This window comes from Canis aureus, chromosome 10, assembly GCF_053574225.1.
Source record: "Canis aureus isolate CA01 chromosome 10, VMU_Caureus_v.1.0, whole genome shotgun sequence".
NCBI lineage: Eukaryota > Metazoa > Chordata > Mammalia > Carnivora > Canidae > Canis > Canis aureus.
Genome location: NC_135620.1, coordinates 62,947,434 through 62,970,335, shown reverse-complemented (window position 1 = coordinate 62,970,335; position 22,902 = coordinate 62,947,434). Strand labels below are relative to the sequence as shown.

At 41.9% G+C, this 22,902-nt stretch overlaps 1 long non-coding RNA gene and 1 other non-coding gene across 16 annotated transcripts in view; one reads left to right on the top strand and one right to left on the bottom strand.

Moving 5' to 3' along the window:
* LOC144322580 (uncharacterized) overlaps positions 1-22,902 on the top strand; it is a 181,043-nt gene that overhangs the window by 14,630 nt on the left and 143,511 nt on the right. For 12 of the 15 annotated variants that reach the window (XR_013388197.1, XR_013388200.1, XR_013388196.1 and 9 more), the window contains exons 2-4: positions 5,276-5,685; positions 10,213-10,329; positions 19,346-19,444. This is a non-coding gene — a long non-coding RNA (uncharacterized LOC144322580). Of the gene's footprint in view, positions 1-5,275; positions 5,686-10,212; positions 10,330-19,345; positions 19,445-22,221; positions 22,388-22,902 lie in introns of those variants that run through there. The other 3 variants (XR_013388201.1, XR_013388198.1, XR_013388202.1) reach the window with 2 other exon arrangements.
* On the bottom strand, positions 7,167-7,303 carry LOC144322876 (U4 spliceosomal RNA). The gene has a single exon (XR_013388475.1). It is a non-coding gene; the product is annotated as a U4 spliceosomal RNA (small nuclear RNA).

Below are 22,902 nucleotides of genomic sequence, written 5' to 3'. Positions count from 1 at the left end.
GACGGTAAGGTGAGATCATGGGGGAGGGGTGCATGGAGAGGGCACAGATCAAGTATGCCTTGTTGGTCATTGTAAGGACTTGGGTATTTTATCCCTTCCATAATATCAGGAGCCTTGCAGGAAATACATATAAGGCAGCCTGAGCACTGTCATCTTCTTCCTTTCTCTCTCACCTATAGAGTTCAAATGGTATACAAGATTCAGGGAAATGGGGCACCTGGGTGGCTCAGTGGTTGAGCGTCTGCCTTTGGCTCAGGGCGTGATCCTGGGGTCCTGGGATCGAGTTCTGCAGCGGACTCTCCTTGGGGAGCCTGCTTCTCCCTCTGCCTATGTCTCTACCTCTCTCTCTGTGTGTGTGTCTCTCATGAATAAATAAAATCTTTTTAAAAAATTAAAAAAAAAAAAAGATTCCAGAAAGTTGTGAGAAAAGGAACCAGGAAGTGTGAGACAGAACTGGGGGACCTGGTGGAATTTAATAATAGAAGTCATTATTATTGTGAGGAATCACTGTGTGTGTGTGTTTGTGTATGTGTGTGTGTGTGTGTGTGTGTGTGTGTATGAGAAAGACAGAGATAAAGGGATCCAAAAGTCTAGTGATATGGATTGGTAACAGCTGCAACAATATTCTTTTCCTTGAAAAAGTTATTTTAACAAATCCTTACTTAATGTAAGTAAAAATGTACTTAATACATTTTTCCTGATTACTCAAGTAATATATGTTCATTGTAGAAAGATCAGAAAGATAGAGATCAGTGTAAAAAGATGAGGTAATAATCATCCACAATGCCATCATTCAAAAGCAACACTTCAGGGGCACTTAGGTGACTGTCAGTTAAGCATCTACCTTTGGCTTGGGTCATGGATCTTGGGGTAATGGAATCGAGCCCCACTGTGGGCTCCCTGCTCAGCTGGGAATCTGCTTCTTCCTCTGCCTTTGCTCCTCCTCCTCTGCTTGTTTTTTCTCTCAGATAAATAAATAAAATCTTAAAAAAATAAAAAAAGAAAGAACCCTTCATATTTGACATTTTCTTGGATTCTGTTTTTGTGTATTTTATTCCTGAACCTGAGATCATACTTTCTCTGTAATTTTCTATTCAGCTTTTCATAAACATTTAACTAGGTCACTTAAAAACTTTTAATAAGTATTATTTTTAGAGATGGATAGGGGGGCACCTGGGGGCCTCAGTGGTTAAGTGTCTGCCTTTGGCTCAGGTCGTGATCTCAGGGTCCTGGGGTTGAGTCCTGCATCAGGCTCCCTGCAGGGAGCCTGCTTCTCCCTCTGTCTATGTCTCTGCTTCTCTGTCTGTGTCTCATGAATAAATAAATCTTTAAAGAAATAAAAAATAAAAAAAAAATAAAGGTGAATATGTAGGGGTGCCTGGCTGGCTCAGTTGGTAGAACATGGCGATTCTTGATCTCAGGGTTGTGAGTATGAGTCCCATGTTGGTTATAAAGATTACTTAAAAATAAAATCTTAGGGACGCCTGGATGGCTTAGCAGTTGAGCGTCTGCCTTTGGCTTAGGGCGTGATCTCGGGGTCCTAGGATCGGGTCGCACATCGAGCTTCCTGCATGGAGCCTGCTTAATGACTGCCCCGTCTCTGCCTCTCTCTCTCTCTGTCTCTCATGAATAAATAGATAAAATCTTAAAAAAAAAATCTTAAAAAAATTTAAAAATGAAGGTGGGTATATATTTCTTCTTTTGATATATATGCTTTTTAAAAAATTAAATACTCTAGAATTATATTGAGAAACAAAAAGTCCTCCTAAATATCACCTCCTAAACTACTGTTAATGAGTATAGTTTGTATTTTCCAGATATTTTTCTATGTATTGATAAGATTATGTAGATATGCTTGTAAATAGATATTTTGATATGCTCTGTGATTTATTTTACTTAAATGTAACGGTCATGGACATTTTCTATTGTTCTTCATCCTTTAAAAAATAGAATTTGGGGGTACCTGGGTGGCTCAGACAGTTAAGTGCTACCTTCAGCTCAGGTCATGATCCCAGGGTCCTGAGATTAAGCTGTGCATCAGGCTCTGCTCAGTGGGGAGTCTGTCTCCCTCTCCCTCTACCCTTCCACCCACTCCTGTGCTGTCTCAAATAAATAAATAAAATCTTTAAAAAATAGAATCTAAAAAAAATAGAATCTTTTTCTGATTACAAAAGTAATACATTTTTTAAAAAGTATTATTTTTAATGATTGTATAATATTCCATCATATAGCCATCATTATTTATTTAATAGTTAACATGTAATTTCCACTATTTTGTTATTATGAACAATCCTGTGAGAATTACCTTGGTAATTTCCCTCCTGTATTTCTGATTATTTTCTTTGGCACATGGAAATGAGAATTTCCACATCAGGCTTTAATAATTGATAATACATTTTTCTATTACTTTTCCCCCTCAAAATTTCATGCATGGCAAAAATAGTAATGTCTAGTAAAAATTATTGAATAGTAATTCAATAATTTTTCTTAAAAATATTTATTTAATGAACAAACCACATTGAAACAACAATGTAATTTTTAAAAATATGAATAAAAAATTACAATACACCCATCATAATAAATCAGCTTTAATTTTCCATACTCTCATTTAATCCTTTTTCATATACATTAATACTTTTGGACTAGAGCTTGGCACACTTTTTTTTTTCATTTCTTTTTTTTTTTTTTTTTTTTTTTTTTAAAGATTTTATTTATTTATGATAGTCACAGAGAGAGAGAGAGAGAGAGAGAGGCAGAGACACAGGCAGAGGGAGAAGCAGGCTCCATGCAGGGAGCCCGACGTGGGATTCGATCCCGGGTCTCCAGGATCGTGCCCTGGGCCAAAGGCAGGTGCCAAACCGCTGCGCCACCCAGGGACCCCTTTTTTTTCATTTCTATTTTATTTATTTATGTATGTATTTTTTTTAATTGGAGTTCAATTGGCCGACATATCAAACTTTTTAATAAAAGACCAAATAATAATGTTTTAGGCTTTGCATGCCACACAGTCTCTGTTGAAATCATTCAACTCTTGTAGTGTGAAAGTAGCAATAGCTAATACAATAAAACTTTATTTACAAAAATAGGTGACCAGCCTGTGTTTGCTGAACCCTATTTAGCATGAGTAGAATGACTATCTAGTCATTCTTATAATATAGATGAAACTATTTGCTTGGCCATTCATGAACCAAACTTTCTTTTCCCAGATCTTTTTTAACCATCTTGCCATTATGGAGTAGGAGTCCCCAGATTGCTATGTTTTTGGTAATGCGATAAATTCAGTGCACTTATTGATTATAAAAATACATGATTTATTTTAGTCTAATTTTAATTTTTTAAGTTTTATTTATTTATTTGAGAGAAAATGAGAGACAAAGCATGAGCAGAGGGAGAGGGAGAGAGAGAGAGAGAAACAGACTCCCTGCTGAGCAGGGAGACCAGATGCAGGGATGCCGGGGGATGGGTGGGGGGGTTGGGGGGTGGGGGGGGTGGCTGGGGGGGGCGCTTCATGCCAGCACCTCGGGATCAAGACCTGAGCCAAAGGCAGATGCTTAACCAACTAAGCCACCCAGGTGCCCCCAGAATTTTTTTATAATGGACTTTAAGGATGACTCTTAAAAGAAAAATAGTCATCTGTAACCTCTCATCACAGCAAAAGAGTTTTGATCTCTTTCTGCCTTGGTCTACGAGTACACTTTTCGATGATTATATTGATGGAAAAGATAATATAGCAAGAGGAATTTGGGGGAAAAATCACCTCTAGTTCCACTGACTGAACAGATATAGTTTTAGTTCTTGTCCACCAGCAAATATATTTTTATATGGCTGTAGCTATGTACATCAATCCTTTTAAAATGTTTTTTCATTTTCTCTAATGAACACATATTCTAAGCTTTATAAACTTGCCCATATATTTAATCTTCTAAAGGAATTTCAAAATGCATTCACCTTATTTGGTACACCCCCTCTTCATCATTCTGAGGCAGCTTAATCCAGTCAAGATTTTTATTTGTATACTTTTGCTTTATACTATGAAGAATTTTAGTTTTTGTTATTTTTTTTACTATGAAGAATTTTATTTTTTTAAGATTTTATTTATTCATAGAGACAGAGAGATTGATAGAGAGAGAGAGAGAGAGAGGCAGAGACAGGCAGAGGGAGAAGCAGGCTCCATACAGGAAGCCTGATGTGGGACTCGATCCCAGGTCTCCAGGATCACACCCCAGGCTGCAGGCGGCGGTAAACCGCTGCGCCACCGGGGCTCCCTACTATGAAGAATTTTAAATGCACAGAAAAGTTGAAAGAATAGTGTACTGAACACCTATATACTGACCACCTAGATTCAGCAATCTATAATACTTTATATATACATGCATAATTTTTTCTCATTCATTTGAAATTGAAAGGCAGATATCATGATTCTTCCCTTCTAAGTACTCAGTAGGTATCTTCTAAGCATAAGACTGTTTTCCTGCATAACCACAATGCCATTATCATAGTTTAGACAATAATCATCTCTAATATCATCTGACATCTAGTCCATATTCAAATTTTCCCAATTGTTCCCAATTGAGGAATATCTAGCAGTTCCATTTGGAACCAAGATCCAATTGAGGTTTATATCTTGCATTTGTTAATTTGTCTTTTTTTTTTTAAGATTTTATTTATTTATTCATGACGCACACACACACACAGAAAGACAGGCAGAGACACAGGCAGAGGGAGAGGGAGAAGCAGGCTCCATGCAGGGAGCCAGATGTGGGACTCGATCCCAGGTCTCCAGGATCATGCCCTGGGCCGAAGGCACCAAACCGCTGGGCCACCAGGGCTGCCCTGTTAATTTGTCTTTTCAATCTCTTTTAAACTAGAAGAGCATCTTGACGTTTTTCACCATGGCATTGACTTTTTGAAGTGACTGGGATGATTGTCTTTATTCCACAGTCTGGGTTTGTCTGAGTGTTTCCTCATGGTGTAATGTAGATTGTTTATCTCCTGGACTTCCCATACACTCTGCACTAAGTCTAGAAGTGAAGTAGATTCAGGTTAAACCTAAAATATTTCACCATTCACTCCTATCAACTTTGATTCATTAGACATTCTCTTATGTATAAAAATATGTTCCATGTGGCATGGTGAATGAAATCTGCTTTGTAATCAGAAAGGTTTTACAGCAGGAGACCTTGGGAAAATTATTTAACTTCTTTGAGCCTCAGTCTCCCCGTAGGTGAAAAGGGAAGTGGTAGACACTTAATAAATGTTTGTTCTCTTCCCCTAGTCTGTAGGTTCTTCGGGATCTCGCAAAGCACCACCAGGATAGATATCTCAAGCACGTCTGAAGAGCTCACGTTTCCTAAGTAAGACAGCAGCAGCAAGACGGCAATCATTTCTGTGGAGACAGTATCATCATAATGCAATATTAGCTACTGTGATCTTCTATCATTTCCTTCCTGGAGAGTTATGACTGTGGCATTGAGGATTTAAGACCTACAGCCCGAACACTACTTACTACAAATCTCTCACAAAGCTGCTGCAATAAATCTCGTGGAGGAAAGTCATTGCATAAAAAATCCCCAACTCCAGGGAGCTGGCCATTTATTTTCCTAGGAAAGAAGGGCTGTGATGAGAGACACTCCATGCTCCTTTAACTCCATGGAACAGAACCCAACAAAGCATTCATCATAGAAAGTTGAGTGATGGGCCCAATGAGAGGAGCTGGGGAAGGATGTTGGTAGGGGAAGTGCCCCCACCCCAGGCCTGCTCAGAGATTTCTCCTCCGCCTGGGGATTAGCTCTGCATAGAATCAGCACAACTGAGGATGTTGTTCCTCAAGACAAACTGCCTGCCTTTACTGATACAAAGCCACAGTCTAAACTTGGGCCCAATCTACTTCACGGATTTATTTAGTCTGCATAGTGTTTAAAAATGTTTTTATTTAGATCCCCAGCATTTAAAATTTGAAATGTAGGGACACCTGGGTGGCTCAGCGGTTGAACGTCTGCCTTTGGCTTGGGTCGTGATCCGGAGTCCTGGGATCAAGTCCCGCATCGAGCTCCCTGCATGGAGCCTGCTTCTCCCTCTGCCTCTGTCTCTGCCTCTCTCTTTCTGTGTCTCTCATGGATAAATAAATAAAATCTTTAAAAAAAAATTATAAATAAATAAATAAATAAAATAGAATTTGAAATGTCACAGAGAAAGATAAAATCCAGATTTCTGGCATCACTAAACAAATTGGAATATTCAACAACGGTGGATGAGGTTCCTGCATTCCTGCCCCCATAGGCAGAGTGAGTAGGCTCCAGTTTTCTAGTTGCTTCCCTCCTACCTTACCTGCTTTGCAAGCAGTGGAGTCTGCATTCCCTATACTCATCTATTGCCCTGGGGTCCATTCTCTCACCTTCTGCTCCCATCACTGTCCTTGTATCAAAGTGCAGCCTTTACATAGAAAATGCAACCAACTGATTCTTCTTCAATCATGATCTCGTACACTTCAGGAGATACTTTTAACATGGCCAAGAGGCAGCCTAGAGTAAAGCAGAGAACGTAGGCTTTGCCTAAAGGCAGACTTCAGCTCAGATCCCATCTCTCCCTTCCCTGGGATGTTATCCAACTTGTGAAGTTCCTCTTGAAACTTTGTTCAAGTTTGCTTATAGCAAATTGTCCATGCTAGGACTTCCCACTTTGGGAGACACCTTAGATGTGCCATCTTCTCCCATATTCTGTGCCCTCATGCTCTCTTGGTTCAGTCCTTTCTATGGCTTCTTTGCTTCATTTTTTCTGTCTTCTTTAAAGGTACTTCTTCCTGGAACATTCCATACATGTCAGTGTTCCTCATGTTTCTGTCCCCGACATTGCTCCCCACTACTACTCCTTACCCTTCCCTCAAGCCAATGGTGGTACAGACACACAAATTGATAAACAGATGACAGCACAATATGATTTGGTTATGCTTTTTTTTTTTAATTTGATCTCTGTAGAGACTGTCAAAAAATTTTTTTTAAGATTTTATTTATTTTTTTCATGAGAGACACACAGAGAGAGAGGCAGAGACACAGGCAGAAGAAGAAGCAGGCTCCATGCAGGGAGCCTGACATGGGACTTGATCCCAGGACTCCAGGATCATGCCCTGGGCCAAAGGCAGTTGCCAAACCACTGAGCCACCCAGGGATTCCCGAGACTGTAAAAAATTGTCAATGCCCACTGTACTTCAAGTTGTCACGGTAGGATATCACAAAAAGCTTACAATTAGCAATAATTGTACCTCGTATAAACCTTATTGGCTACCCCAGTGCCATTGTGCAAAGCTTGTTTTACTTTTTTCCCCCCTTCTTTAAAGTTTCATTTACTTAATAAATAATCTCTACACCCCCATGGGGCTCAAACCCATGACTCCAAGATCAAGACTCACACACTCTTCCAGCTGAGCCAACCAGGTACCACCTTTAACTTTTCAAAATTTATCATTATGTAAACCTTTGCTCTTTGCTGTGGCACATTCTTCAGAAGAAACATTTAATGGCTACACAATATTCCATTGCATGAATAGATAAGTCACTTAATCATTCCTCTAACATTGGACAGTTAGGTTGTTCTAATTTTGAAAGGTGAGAATGCCAAGAATGTCTTCTTATAAGTGACATTTTGCTTTGGGATTATTTCTCAGCCTTCCTTTTTCTTTTTTTAAGATTTTATTTATTTATTCATGAGAGACATAGAGAGAGAGAGAGGCAGAGACATGGGCAGAGGGAGAAGCAGGCTCCCTGCTGAGAACCTGACCGTGGGACTTGATCCCAGGACCTAGGGATCATGACCTGAGCCAAAGGCAGGTTCTCAATCACTGAGGCACCCAGGTGCCCTCTCAGCATTATTTTTTTCTCACAGTACCTCCATTTTGGTCTTTTGCTCTTCTCTCCTCTTTCTCCTCTTCATGGCCCTCATGTTCCCAAAAGTTTAAAGCATTCTCTTTGGTGTCAACCTGATGGAGAGAGCATGATGTCAATAAAGAAAATAGCCCTATCTGTTGACAATTTACTTGTCAGAAAAAGCCTGCATAAGACCAATGTCCACTGGAACTGAGGAGCAACAAGCTTCTGTGTAGCTGTTCTCAGGGTGGGTTTTAAAAAAAAAAATGAATGCCTAGGAGCTTTACAAGTATGTGACATCCAGGCCAGGCAATGTCTGGGACAGTGGGGATAGGTTTTCTTTACTCATATGGCAAGTCCTGTACAGAGTTGTAGAGAACTGCATCCAGAGTCAGGAAGGAAGAAGTCCCCATGCAGCTGAGAGAAAATGTTAATTTGGAAATAAAGGAGGAAGTGTTGGATTCAGTTAATGAATTTTAAGTGCCTGCTATGTGCTAGGAGTACCGACTAGATAGTTCCGTTGGCCCAGGACTGCTTGGTTGCTGAATGGAAATGCACTGATAAAAGTCAGAAACATAAAGTCAGGTTTGATAGGGAAGTGGGATGTAGCCTCAATCATAGGAAAGGCTGCCAAAAAGGAAGCAGTGGGTAACTAGCTTTTTGTGACAATTTGGCTGTTGGTAATTCAGTTGACTAGCTTGATGACTCTCCTGAGATTTTTACCTCTCCTTATGAAGCAATGTCCCACCCAGGGTCACTAAGGTAAATTACTGAAGACAAACAGCCATCTTACAAGGAGTATTTTTGGAGACTTTATTATCCATTGCGAAGCCAGCTGGCAGCACAGAAGTAGACAATGAAATGTTTCAAGGTCAACTCAAAGTAATAAGCCTTTTAAGGGTTTTCATAGGTTAATTCCTCCCTCCTCACTGTAACATCTTCTCCACTCTCCACCAAATTTAGCATCCTCTTCCTGTTGTGGATTAACAACTGTATCCTGTAAATGGGACTATTACCAAGAGAGGCAGAAAGAGGAGCATTTGCTATTTTTTCTTTGAAAAGCCCATTAAAAAAAAAGAAGAAGAAGAAGAAAGAAAGAAAAGCCCATTTACAGGCTCTTTCTCTTGTGATTGCATCCCAAGAAGTCAGTAGTGAGATCTAGCCTCTCCTGAGATCTTGGAACCAATGATACCACTTAAATGCATATGACTCTACCAAATTTGAACAGCGGAATCCCATAAATTTTAAATACTAAGTAAGAGAGAAAGAAGTAAAACTTCCTAACTGGTTGACAAACTGGCTGCAAAAAATTGTCTCCAACCAAGAGAGAGCACAGACCTGTCCTCAGCTGCTTCGATTCTTTAAAATAAGAAAAATGCAGTATGTTAGGGATGCCTGGGTGGCCCTGGGTGGTTAAGTGTCCAACTCTTGGTTTCAGCTCAGGTCATGATCTCAGAGTCCTGAAATTGAGCCCTGCTGTCAGGCTACATGCTGAGTGGGGAGCCTACTTAATATTCTCTCTCCCTCTTGCTCTACCCCTCCCCTGCTCTCTCTCTCTCATCAACAAACAAACAAACAAACAAACAAACAAAATGCAGCATGTTTGGGAAGTACAAGGAAGGCAGAGTTTATGTTTACTCTCTGGTAGGCCGGACAGTACAACTAAACTCAATTCTGCTTTGGTGTCCTCTTTTTAAGCCTAAGTAAAATCTGTAGGTCTGTTGCAAAGGCAATAGAGAGTGGAGGGAGGATTAAGCCTATTTTTGCATTTAGAAGACCTATTTTTGCATTTTGAAAAGGTTCATTTTTTTCCAGGCTAGCTTGGAAAAGAGACTAAAGAACAGCCTTCAAGAGGTCTAGCCCACAGAAAAAAAGTTCTAGAGTCAGGAGAGGTTTGTTTTGCTTTAAGACTTAGAAAAGCTTCAGTGGGCTGATGAATTGAACACAGTCCCAACTATCCTATCCTAGAAAATGAAACTCTGATCTGAAGTCAGATTTCAGGGACATCAAGGGAAGTTTGTAAACCCAGCAACAATCCCTATTCAGTTGCTCTCTTGTGCTCCTCAAAAGTGCCTCTGCATCATATCCTTTTCTTTGCCTTGGCTGAAGTGGCTTTAGCATAACACTAGCCAGTGTTTACGGCTTGAGTGTTCTAAGCCTGGTTTCCCGGATCACTCCCTCCAGCCACCCAGACCCATTATGGCCTCATCTCTGTGACTGTGAAAGCAATCCACTGCTGACCCATGGAGCTGTGAGCTCACAAATGGGTGTTGTTTTAAGCTGCTGCGTTTGTGGTACTTTCTTTCACGGCGACAGAAAACAAACTCACCCACCTTCCTCTTTTCTTACTCAGGAAGAAGCTACCAGAAGACCCATTAACTCAACTATACCCTCTAGGAAAAAAAGGGCATCTCTAGAACTGAGCACCCATACTGCCCTCTGGTGTAGAGCTCCCATAAAACAGGCATGGGTAAGGGCCGCTCCCCTTCTAAGAATCTGGTTGTCTCCATTACAATGAATGAAACTGGAAATATCGATGCCCACCTAGCACAGGAGTCCCTCCTCTTCAGAGATTAAAGCAGATCTGACCTAACAGTCCTGCTATCCTCAAAGTTCCCTGAAATGCGCGGTGACAAACCTATTGCACACAGTAACACATCATGAACCGTGATTGGGTAAGAAAAAGGACAGCTTTTCAGACTGTCATCTTTCCACTGCCCAGGCCATGGGCCAGAGAGTTCTGCTGGGGCGTGTCCGCGCTCTGCCCAGAGCCTGCTCCCAGGGGCCCCAGGCCCCACGTATGCTGTGTGCCTCCCCTAGCCAAACAGAAGCCCCTGGGAAAGGAAGTGTGGCCATCTCCTTAGCTAATCACCTGCCAAATCAGCTTGGGTTTATTCTAAGTGAGGACCATCCTTCCCCTTCGCTCACACCCACTCAGGCTTCACTCTTCTCTGGTCAGCCCAGCAAACTCAACAGCTGGTGGTTTTACACACCAGCCTTCCCTCCTGGGAGACTAAGAACCTCAGAGGTTGAGAGGGCACTAGAGCTGTACTTTGGGAACTGCTGAGCATTTAAGTTTGCTTTTGTGCTGGGTGGGCCCTGTACCTGGTGCTGCTAGAGTGCTTCAGGAAGGTGCAAAGGGCATCCTTTCCAGGCAAATTAAGAGTGCATTTCCTCCCCAGGTTCATTCAAGTGCATTTTGATAGCTCTCAAGCCAAGGTGCAGGGAAGCAGGTGCTTTTGCATTTTGCCTTCATAACCATCTTGTGAGGTAGATAATAGTATCGTCATTTTGTGGATGACACTTAGGTTAAATGACTTATCCAAGGTCACAGTCAATAAGCTGTGGAATTGGGATTCAATTTAATCTTTTTTAGAAGTCCGTATGTGGTATTATGATTCATTTTTATTTGTATTTATTTACTTTTAAAGATTTTATTTATTTATTCATGAGAGACACACAGAGAGAGGCAGAGACACAGGCAGAGGGAGAAGCAGGCTCCATGCAGGCCCAATGTGGGATTCGATCCTGGGACTCCAGGATCACACCCTGAGCTGAAGGCCGATGCTCAACCACTGAGCCACTGAGACTCAGTGGTCCCTTATAATTTATTTTTAAATAAACTTTTTATTTCAGAACAGTTTTAGATTTACAGAAACATTATGAAGATAATACAGAGTTCCCATATACCCCACATCCAGTTTCTCTTATTATTAACATCATCCATTATATGGTACATTTGTCACAATAAACCAATATTGATACATTATTGTTAACTAAAACCCATGTTTTATTCAGATTTCCTCAAAGTACCCTAATGTCCCTAATGTCCTAATGTTCCTAATTTCCCCAATTTTCCCTAATGTCCTTCTCTCCTGTTCCAAGATCCCATCCAGGACTCCACATTACATTCAGTAGTTAAGGTCTCCTTAAATGCCTCTTGACCGGGGCAGTTTCTCAGATTTCCCTTATTTTTGATGATCTTTAAAGTTTTGAGGAATGCTGGTCAGCTGTTTTACAAAATGTACCTCCATTAGGAATGCATGGTTAGACAGGGGTTATGTGTTTTCAGAAGACCATAGAAATTAAGTGGCATTTTCATTACATTGTATTGGGGTGAATATTATCACTGTTGACCTTCACCCAAATCAAGCTGAGTTAGTACTCGCCACATTTCTTCTTTGTAAAGTTACTCTTTTTTCATTCTTTTCATACCGTACTCTTTGGAAGAAAGTCCTATGGGGGGATCCCTGGGTGGCGCAGCGGTTTAGCGCCTGCCTTTGGCCCAGGGCGCAATCCTGGAGACCCGGGATCGAGTCCCACGTCGGGCTCCCGGGATGGAGCCTGCTTCTCCCTCTGCCTGTGTCTCTGCTTCTCTCTCTCTCTCTGTCTATCATAAATAAATAAATAAATCTTAAAAAAAAAAAAAAAAAGTCCTGTGCAGGCCACTCTTATGGAGGAGGGGAGATCTGTTTCTCCTCCTCAGGGGCAGAGTATTTACATAAATTGTTTGGGACTCTTCTGTATGGGAAGTTTGTCACTTCTCATTCATTTACTCAGTCATGTATTTATATCAGAATGAACTCATGGGTGTTTATTCTATATTTTGGGTTATTATCCAATAGGACTTTATTTCATTGCAGATAATTGAATTTTAATCTCCTGGGTTTTTTGTTTGTTTGTTTTTGTTTTTTTACAAGACGTTGCTTGTGGTCCTGATTCGATACCATGGAGGTGATATTTTGCCAGGACCTAAGGTCCCATACCCTGGAATCCTTTCCCATCTGGTTCCTCCCTTTGAGGCTCCCAAAGGACATACATGCCAGAGGACAAGGCCAGGCAGAGGAATTCTTATTATCCCTGGATTGATCTCTGACCTCTGTCAAAGTATAAATTTCAAAAGCTGAAAAACACGACTTTCTCAAAAATATAGAATAAACACATGTCAAAGATTTTATTTAACTCATTAATTATTGAGGGAACCAGTAAGAAGAGAAACAGGATACATGCAGGCAATTTTAAAAAGAACTTCAGAATAAGGTCACTGTGAGATACAAAACTGGTTTACTGCCCTCCAGGGCAATAAAACCACAACTTTTGGGGGTTATCTTATCTACTAGTTAGAAATCATTTGCATCTCTAGTAGTCACAAATCCACAAGTTAACAGGCAAAGTCACCTGTCTCAGCCTCAATAGTAACTGGCAAAGCCAGAGGATGGTATCTCCTCCTGGGAAATTACATAATTTTTTTTTTTTAATGTGAAAGCTATGGTCCTTTTTTTTTTTTTTTTTTTTTTTAAGATTTTATTTATTTGAGAGCAAGAGAGAGAGAGAGCACAAGCAGAGGGAGGGGGAGAGGGAGAGGGAGTGGGAGAAGTAGGTAGGCTCCCCACTGAGCAGGGAGGGGAGGGAGCTGATCTCAGGGCCCTGAGATCATGAGTTCAGCTAAAGGCAGATGCTTAACTGAGCCACCCAGGCACTCCGAAATTGGATAATTCTTTTTTTTTTTTTTAAATTTATTTATGATAGTCACAGAGAGAGAGAGAGAGAGGCAGAGACACAGGCAGAGGGAGAAGCAGGCTCCATGCACCGAGAGCCCGACATGGGATTCGATCCCGGGTCTCCAGAATCGTGCCCTGGGCCAAAGGCAGGCGCTAAACCGCTGCGCCACCCAGGGATCCCCGAAATTGGATAATTCTTAAATAAAACTGTTAAACTACAGTTTGGCATGACATTGAAAGGACAGGTTGTGCTCTCTTAAACCTACCGTGTTTTGGATAATTTTTCTTAACTCATAGCCCGATGTCATTTCCTGTGGAACTATGAGAAAGCATTTTGTGGCCTTCTCCTAGGATCCACGCTAGTTTTACTCCAAGAAAGAGAAGTTCCTTTCTAGGGGGAATGTAGCCTTAGGCCTCTCTATGGAGACTGGAGATGGCAAAGGGATTTAGCACTTTAGTTAACTTCCCATTCACACCGATAGCACCACTTCCTGGCACTGTGGTCCAAGAAATATAAAGCCTGATCAATACATATTGAAGGGATTCAGAACAAGTCTCCCCAAAACGTGCCATTTTGGCATATGGACAATATTGAGCTGAAGACAGTCAAGAGTGGCAGATTCAAGGAAAACCTACATCTCCCTAAAGTGCCTCAAAGAATCCAGATAGAGGGTCTGGTCCAGAGGGAGAACTATCACCAGAGATAAGCATATGGACTGGGGTGATAAACTGCTGGGAGGACAGGGATGGGGGCTGGGGGGTGGGGGATTCAGAGCTCTGCAGGCCTAGAGGTTAAATTCCTCTCGTGTCCCATTGTCTCTGCAGGGCAAGGCAAATATTTGTTTACCAAACATATGCTCTTCCCATCTTCCTGTGAGTTGTCTTCCTCCCCCTTTGAATCCTAAAGATTTTCTTTAGCTCAGAATGGCATGTAGACTTCAACAGCCTGAGTGCCTGTGGGTATCATATTCTTAAGAGCTCCAATTTGTATGTATGTTTTCCTCCTGTTAATATGTCTTATGCTAACTTGATTATTAGACCAGCCAAAGAACTGAGAAGGGTAGAGGAAACATCTTTCCTCCCAAGAATTTCAACACCCTCTTTTTCCTATTGTGGGACATAATGAGGCTTGACAGTGGACAGAACCTTGATTTCTCTCTAGAAAGTGAAATATCAGGGCACCTGGGTGGCTCAGTTGGTTAAGCGTCTTGCCTTCAGCTCAGGTCATGATTCCAGAGTCCTGGGATGGAGCCCCACATGGACCCCTGGCTCAATGGGGAGCCTGCCTTTTCCTTTCCGTCTGCCTCTCCCACTGTTTGTGCTCTCTCTCTGTCAAATAAATAAAATCTTAAAAAAAAAAACAAAAAAGAAAAGAAAGTGAAATACTCTACATGGCTTTCAAATTTTAACATTACAAAAAAGCACTACTTTTTACTTAATGTCTTTTAACTGAGTGGTGAGATAGGACTATATATTTGTATAGCTTTGTATTCTTCACAGCATCTGGCATTTAAGTCTGGCATATTGCAGGCACTCTGTAAATGGCAGCTGCGTGAATAAGGGGGTATTATGACTTGGGGGTTTTGGTGAAAATGGGATTATGCAGGAGGAAGTGTTTTGAGAAGCCTACACCAATGACTTGCTATTTGTGAGGCCATGCTGTGAGGGGATGTCTTGAGGACACAGTATTCCGGAAGAAGTGGTTTCCAAAAGCACAAGAAAGCCTCTTATTTTTTATAATGTGACCCAGATGGCAATACCAAATACTAATAATTATGATGATACATTTTTAAAAAAAGAGGCCAGGCCTGTCAACATCTGGCTTTAGATGACAAATTGGCTCATTATCAGGAAAAAATATTTATTGAAACATAGCAATGATCAATGACTCAACATATGCCTGTTGGAGAAATCAGGCAGTTATTTGTACATGTGGTATTTGGTGCATAGCTTCGCAATAGGGAAAATTTCCAAGACGAGCACCAGGGACAGGAAATTGGACTTTGGGGTCCTGGTCTGATCATCTGGAATATAGGGCTAATTGGAATGCCTCCTTTGGAGGTTGCTTCATTAAGGTTTGGTTGAGAGCTCAGAAAGCTTTGAATCAAAGATTCTTCAGCACTGTGCTTAGCCTTATTATTTTAAGTAGAAACCTCAAAGTGGGCCATTTTACTTGTTTTTCAGGCTTCACTGTTTTTCTGTGACATTAAGCCTTTTCTAGGAATTTACCTAGATTGAGCTCACTGTCCCTTTTCTTCCATCTTCAAAACCATCTTAAATATTATTTAGCATAGAACATATCGAAAGACTCAGGTACCTCCATGGTCACAGATGATAACACCAGAAGACCAGCTAGAGCAGCACTTGCTACAACAAGCAGCCTTGTGGAAAGAACGTAGGCTTTAGTGTCAGATGGCTCTCAAATGGAATCAGGAACCTAAAACATATTAGATGTGTGATCTTAGACATCTTTTAGTATTACTGGGTCTCTGTTTCCTCATCAAGAAGAATGGGAATACAAAAAAAAAAAAAAAAGAAGAAGAAGAAGAATGGGAATACTACCTGCTTTGTAGTATGGCTTTAAGAATTAGAAATCATATTTGTATAGTTGTTGGAGCATAGCAGATACTTAATAAATAATAACAATTATTATCATCCCTCTTCAAACACCAATAGTAAGATGCCTGGTGGGGAGAAGCAGAGGTTTGGAAATTCTTTCCATGATGGTGTCCTGAGCTGGGAACATGGATAGTAGAGATCTCTGATTGTAAACCTGATGGGAGCATCAGGAAGTAGGCAGCTTTGAACTCTTCAGTTGCCTTGAACTTGACCAGTATCAACCACATAATAGATACGCCTCGCATGCTCACAGCTGAAAAGAAAGCAGGCAATGGAATGGATGAGAACCAGATAGATGGGACCAAAATAAATAGCATTCATTACCTTCAGTTAGGGTACAGATTCCCAGCTCATAAACCGGAACTGAAGTTCAAAGAAATAATTAGAGTAGTGGTTAGGAGCTCAGATTCTGGAGGAAGACTACTGGGCATACTCTAAATATGTTTCTGTTTCCTTATCTGAAAAGTGGGAAATCGTCAGGATAGGCTAGATTATGCTGCAGTAAGAGATGACACCCCAAATCTCAATGATAGACAACAAATGTTTCCTTCTTATACACACTATATGTCCTTCATGAGTTGACTATGTCTCTGCTCCATGCCATCTTTATCTTCAGACCCAGGCTGACCAAGCAGCCACTGTTTGGGCACTGCCAGTCACCATGACACAGTGAAAAGAGAACATGGCAAAGCACGCACTGGCTTTTAAAGTTTCTTTGTAGCAATGTCACATGGCACTTCTGCCTTTATTTCACTGGCCAAAGAAAATGGTATGTGTGGTTACTCCTTAGTCTAACAGGAATTGGGGGGATGGATGTCTGCTATGGGTGGGAGCACTACAGGAAGGTAAACTAAAGTACTTGGTGACTAAATAAATACAATACTAAAAGTCCTTACCTCGTGGGTTGTCCTGACAATGAAATCAGTTAACTTTATACCTAAAGCACTTAGAAAAGGAATGGCACCTATTAAGCATAATATGTGTTTGCTATTATTATTGCTGAACATCATACAGTGGGGTAGTGACAGAGCTGAAATGGATGCTGGGTGTTGAATTGAAAGGAAGAAAAAAATTTGTTGTACTGAGAACCACGGATCCACAACTAAGGACCGGACACATGTAAAAGCGAATGTAAAGCAGGTTTTCTTTTTCTTTGCTTTGTTTTTGTTTTTTGGCTTAAACATCAGAAATTTATTTTCTCACAGTCCTGGCAACTGGAAGCCCAAGATTAAGTTGTCAGTAGGGTTGGTTTCTGTTGAGATTTTTCTTCCTGACTGTCCTTTCCTCTGTCTGCACACACCCCTGGCACCCCTTCCTCTCTTTTATGAGGACCCAGTCCTATTGGATTAGGCAAGCAGGTTTCTTTCTTCTTCTTCTTCTTCTTTTTTTTTTAAGATTTTATTTTTAAGTAATCTCTACATGTCACATGGGGCTTGAACTCACAACTCTGAGATCAAGAGTTGCATTTCTTTTTTTTTTTTTAATTTTTATTTATTTATGATAGTCACAGAGAGAGAGAGGGAGGCAGAGACATAGGCAGAGGGAGAAGCAGGCTCCATGCACTGGGAGCCCGACGTGGGATTCGATCCCGGGTCTCCAAGATCACGCCCTGGGCCAAAGGCAGGCGCCAAACCGCTGCGCCACCCAGGGATCCCAAGAGTTGCATTTCTACTGATTGAGCCAGCCAGGTAGCCAGCAGGTCTTTAAAAAAGAGAAAGGGAGCTGAGGGAGAAGGGACAAAAGGAAAGGTGTAGAAGGAGACAGAAAGAAGTGAGAGAAAAAGGGAGATGCAGAGGGGAGAGACCCCAACCCTCAAAAGCCAAAGGTCAGAAAGCTTCAGGGGACAGGGAGAGAAGCAACCACTCTTGGAACACGCATTCGGTGATGACTGCCTCGGTCAAACCCGTTCTTTTCCCCAGGGTAAATGTCATTCTTGTCGGTTTGTTACACCTTTCATAAAAATGCTGATTTCCTTCAGCAGCTAGGACCCCTTCCATAGTCCCTTAATTGTTCTCATCAATCTTGAGTCTACGGTTGGTAGGATGGTCAGAGCACTCACTGAGGAAGGAAATTTCCTCCAGAGTCCAGCCTTCGATGATGAGAGCATTCCTGACTCAGAGATGCTCAGTGCTGGGCTTGAGATCCAGGTGAAAGCTAAGCTCAGGTAGAGGCTGGAACACTCCATTCCCCAGGCTCCCACTTGTGACACACAAGTGTCTGCGAAGTGGCAGAGGGTAGGGATGTCTGGATCTGAGGCAGGACACTGTCCCTGAGTCTGCCAATAATCATAAGAGCTAACTTTCAAATTGTATGCACCATTGCCCAACACGCCAGCAGGTGCTCACATCTAATGACTCATCATGTTCACAACCCTAGGCTGTGTGATCATTGCCTCCATTTTACAGGGGGAGAGACTGAGACACAGGGTAAAGTAACTTGCTCTTGCCCGGGCTCAAGGTTAAGGTAAATAGCTAAGCTCACTTTGAATCCAGGCCATTTGCTCCAGAGTCCATAGTATTGATGTCTATAATCTAACATCTGTCTTTCTAATGCCTGCTTGGGGGCACTACTTCTACTGTGTGTGTGTGTGTGTGTGTGTCCCTAATAAAGCATATGAGCCCTGATTTGGGACTCTGGACATATAAAATCTAGAACTTAGTTTTATTTTGCCTCCCAATGATAAAGTCTTTTTACTTATAAAATAACACGTTTATTGTATTTAGAAACTTGCTGTCAATTGTCATGAGTACACTGGCTCCATTCTACCTTTATTTATCTCCAGAAATGTTACCAGCACAAACATGAAGAGCTTCCTTGTAGCCTACCAGGAGCCTGTTTCTGTTGACCTCAGTAAAATGCCCTTTCGGGAGGTGTGTCCCTAGAGCCATAGACATAAAGCATAAAGCATAAAGACATAAAGACATAAAGCATCTTCTCATGTCCTCCAAGGTGTCCGTCTCCACATTGATTGCCCGCTCCTGGCTCCCACCAGCAACTTGCCTCCCCTTGACTATCATTAGCTGTCGTGGGCTAATTTTCTTGCTGAGTCAGACAATCAGTCTTAATTGCCTGTTCCCACCTCCAGCTGTGTCTCTTCCTTGCGAGAGGAAAAACCTCTCTCTCAGGGCTTGGTGCCTGCCCATGATCCCCTTAGATCAGATGCCCAGGGAGGCAGTGCAGGCCACCTAGAGGATTTCCTACAACTTCTGAGCCCTGGGGTTCCCCATTTTCCTGGGCTGTGCTAGAGGAAGATGAGGGTTTTGTTCAAGTGCTAAGCCTCCTCTGCTGCCAGCCCACCATCTTGCCCTCCCCTTTGTCTTCTTCTCATAGCTGACTAGTGCCTATGTCCTCTGTTTGCCCCTCCAGACATGCTTCCATTCTTCCTGCACTGCCACCTGCCCTGGGAAGCTGACCTGTTTGGACCTCATCAGAGGGTGAGAAGCCCGAGCAGGACACCTAGTTGAGGTCAGGATGTTTTATTCCCCTGGCACCCTCCCTGTGGATGCTCCTCAGGTTCTCTCAGATGGAAGATCAGAGTTCTTCTCAAGGGAGCCCTTTTCTCATGACTTTTTTGGAGTTCTGCTAAGCACTCCCTCCCTTGACATTAGGATGTGTGAGAGACAGGATTATTGGCCCCAGTTCCTTGTACCTCCTAGTATGCATGGAGGTCTATTGTCCCTTGCCCTTGGTTTTGGCCTTGGTTATGACTTGCTTTGGCTGATGAGTGGAACCAATAGTTTTTGCCGTTTCTAAGCCCAGGCCTTCAGAAGCATCATGTGTTTCCTTGTGCCTTTTTTGTGCCTCTGCCATCTCCATAAGAAGAGCTTCCTCTGGGCACTGCTGCCTCTTCAGTCCGGGCCCTAGAATGAACCCATGTGGAACGGACCAGATCTTGATCTGCATAGAGCAAGCAAGCCCAGCTGGACACCAGCATAAAGCAGAGACCGTGCTGAGCCAGAGGAACTGTCGGCACCACCACCCTCAACACACACCCCTGAGAAATACATGCTTAGCTGCCTTGTGATAACGAGTGGTAACACGCCACTGTCACCAGCACCAGGGATACCGTACTATTCTTTACGCTTCCCTAATACCATACTCTTACACTATAAATACTCCCTTTATTAAACCCTTGGAGAACCATCCTAATTTGAGTGTCATCTGTTTCCTGTAGTGACACTGAATGAATGATACAGGCACAGGGCCCAGTCCTTCCCTGTCACTATATCACATTGCCAGCGAAGCTCAAAATATGACATGAGATACCAGCTGCCCCCTCTTCTTTGTTTCCCACTTGCCACTCAATATTCCACTGAAACCCTGATCTTAAAAGCCAATAATGGCATTTAATTTTATTCTTTTTATATGTTAATTTGTTTTCAATTTTTCGACTTTTTATTTGGAAAAAAATTTCAAACATATACAAGCAGAGATATCAGAATGAACACCCTCGTCCCTGTGGCTCAGCTTTGGCAGTGATCAACATTTTGCCAATCTTATTTTCTCTCCTGGTTTTTTTTTTTTTTTTTTCCTTCTGAATCTAATGACTTTTTGGTTTCCAGGGGGGAATCCAGAGGTCCCATCTCAGCTCTAGCCTCCTGTGGTCTCTCCCCAGCATTTGTTGCTCACCCCTCTTTCTCTGCCCTTGCTGTCTCTGAGTTGCCTTTTGCACCTGTGACTGCTGTTTCCTGTTTTTGAATGTTAGCACTTCTTCTTTTTAAAAAAGATCTATTTATTTTTAGAGAGAAAGTGAGCACGTGTGAGCATGTGGGAGGAGGGGCAGAGAGAGAGAGAGAGAGAGAGAGAGTCTTAAGCAGACTCCATGAGCTGAGCAGACAGCTTGACTCGGGGCTCCATCTCACCACCCTAAGATCACAACCTGAGATCATGACCTGAGCAGAAACCAAGAGTCAGTCACTTAATGGACTGTGCCACCCAGGTGCCCCCTGAATGTCAGTGTTTCTGAGGCCCTCGTCCTTCACTCATTTTCCCTCTACATCTTCTTCTTGAGATGTCTCATGTACTCCTATGGCATAAACTGTGAGCCTGCTCCATCCCTGGGCTATACTTTCTGTCAGCCCCTGAAGTACCTTCACTTGAATGTCTGTATATACTTCAAACTGAACATGTCCAGCCTAAACCAAACTCAGTGATTTCTCCTTGAATCTTCTCCTTCTTTAGCTCTTAATCCGGGCTTCCCATCTCAGTTCAGAATTTCCCTAGTGACCAGTCACACGACTAGGTATCCTATTACCTCTCTGACCCAGATCTGACTATCCCACTTCTGAATGGTCTTTCTAGTTCTTTTCTTGTTTCTTTTTTGACCTCCTTGGTTCAGACCCTCATCATCGCTCAGTTGGGATATGGTAGTATTCCCTCTGATGAGTCTCTCAGTGTTATTCCTCTCCTCAGCGCTAGTATCGTTTCACTAAATCATATACCTAATCAGGCTAACCTGAGCCCAGCTTATAAATCTTCTACGGTTCCATTCTAAATGTATTCTGAACATTTTGTTCAGAATATTGAAGCCTCTTTACCACGTTGTCTTCTCATCTCACCTCCTATACTCTGTCCTCCAAATATAGGGCCCTGCTTATTTCCCCTATAACACACCACATGATTTCATGTAGCCTTTGCTCATACTGATCACTGCTTCATGTTTTAAGGTAAAAAAAAAAATTAGATGTTGGTTCTCAAACACTAGTTTCAAAGTGCCCCTTCCACAGTCCTTTTGAGATTCTTCTTGGCTTCTGAATTTGTAGTTCCTGCCAAAGGAAATAGTCAACATGGTATTTAATTTTTTGAGCAGTCTCATTAGAGTTTCTCTTTTCAAAAGGGGCCCCTTTGCCATGGCAATGAGTATTATCTCCATAGAAATACCGTCAGTGTAAAGTTTCTGACTCTTCCATAGGACTTTGTGTGCCCCAGAGCAGGAATGGTGTGTTACTCATCTTTTTATACATCCCCAGTGCCTGGCATATAGAAAATGCTCCGTAACTATTTGTTTGAATTGCATCTAAATGAGCAGTGGGACCAGGAAGTAAGATCTGGAGAGGAAACAAATGTTGTCAGCCAATTGCAGAGAAAACTGCCAAACATAGAATCTATGAGCTGAGAAGCTGGGGTCACCCCATTCCCTGCAGTGAGAGCCTCCAAGCCCATCAGATGTCAGTTGTATTTGCAAAGCTAGGAGTTCAGGTGGAAGGTTGGATTTTTCTTCATTAAACTTGTCATTCCCCAAGGTGCGGCTCTGACAGGAACCCAGTGAGATGTCAAGCTGAGACAGCTGTTGCCAAACCTGGTGGAGGCATTTCAGACAGCCGGGGACACAGCTGTTGCCTCAAACTTCATGTGCAACATCCTTCTCTTCTTTAAGGAGGTCAAAATGCTTAACAATAAATAGTAAGAAAGAGGCAGTCGTGGTATGATGATAAAGATCATGTGGATTTGAGTCTCAACTCTGGTTCTTATTAGCTGTGTGACTTTGAGTAAGTTACGTAACCCCTCTGAGCCTCATTCTCCTCATTCATAATACTGGTTGCTGTGAAGACTGAGTAAGAAATGTTTTATGAATTGTAGATCATTATTTAAATATTAGGTAAAATTAGAATATATTAAAATCATGTTTAGTCTTTGCAATACACACATATTAAGTATAGAATGGTCAAGATGATACATATTTACTCTCTTTTATAATGTCCAGCTCTCTGCTCTGAACTGTGATAGACATAGGAGTTTATATAAGTCAGTTTCCTGACTTTAAGAAATTTACAGTCTAGCTGCGAGAGGAGACCAAGTTATTCCCTACTCCTCCTGTTTCTATAGAGAAGAAGAAATTTCTACTCCACAACCAAGGTAGACCAAGGTAGACCATCCTAAGAGAGGAGGAGTGATGTACATGATTGGTGAGTTGGGCAAAGAGA